Here is an 824-nt window from a genome sequence, read left to right on the forward strand (position 1 = left end):
GGGGGGTCACTGAGGGATGGGGCTGCTTGGTGTCACCAGCACAGCAACGTTGGCACAGCCAGAGCGGAGCGAGGAGTGAATCCCAGAGCAGAAGGCTTTTCCCTGCATGGTTTTGGGGTGAAATCCCTGAAATTCAGGGGAAAAAGGTCTCGAGGAAAGGAGGACTGCGCCCACCCGGCCACCCTCACCCTCCGCTTCCCTCTTTTTGGGACCCTGCTCTGTGCACACCTTCCTCCTCCTCCTCTTGGTTTGGTTTCCAGTTCCCATATCAGCACCGTTCCAGCACTCTTCCTCCTCCTCGTTTCAGGGTCTGCTCTCCGTCCTCCTCCTCCTCGTTTCAGGGTCTGGTCCCCATCTTCCTCCTCCTCGTTTCAGGGTCTCCTCCCCGTCTTCCTCCTCCTCGTTTCAGGGTCTCCTCCCCGTCCTCCTCTTCCTCATTTCAGGGTCTCCTCCCCGTCTTCCTCCTCCTCATTTCAGGGTCTGCTCCCCATCTTCCTCCTCCTCATTTCAGGGTCTGCTCCCCGTCCTCCTCCTCCTCGTTTCAGGGTCTCCTCCCCATCTTCCTCCACGGCCATTTCAGGCCAGTGATCCCCATTCCACAATACACAGCTTTCTGTGCCTTCCTCCTCCTCTTCCTCCAGCATCCCGGGGTGGGAGGGTCTCATCCTCACCCTCACATTTGTGTACAGCACTTATTGCCTTCCTCCTCTTCCTCCTTCTCTGGGGCCACTTTGGGGTCCGGTCCCCTTTTCTCCTTCAGAGCCACTTTGGGGTCCGGTCCCCTTTTCTCCCTCAGAGCCACTTTGGGGTCCGGTCCCATTTTC

At 58.4% G+C, this 824-nt stretch overlaps 1 protein-coding gene across 1 annotated transcript in view; it reads right to left on the reverse strand.

The window, feature by feature from the left end:
* LOC104917205 (magnetosome-associated protein MamJ-like) overlaps positions 1–254 on the reverse strand; it is a 3,666-nt gene extending 3,412 nt beyond the window's left edge. The window contains exon 1 of the mRNA XM_019611865.1: positions 229–254. The gene's annotated coding sequence lies outside the window, so the exon portion shown is untranslated. The remainder of the gene's footprint in view (positions 1–228) is intronic.
* Positions 255–824: the final 570 nt, after the last annotated feature.

The sequence above is a fragment of the Meleagris gallopavo genome, unplaced genomic scaffold, assembly GCF_000146605.3.
Source record: "Meleagris gallopavo isolate NT-WF06-2002-E0010 breed Aviagen turkey brand Nicholas breeding stock unplaced genomic scaffold, Turkey_5.1 ChrUn_random_7180001957429, whole genome shotgun sequence".
In the NCBI taxonomy this organism is placed as follows: domain Eukaryota; kingdom Metazoa; phylum Chordata; class Aves; order Galliformes; family Phasianidae; genus Meleagris; species Meleagris gallopavo.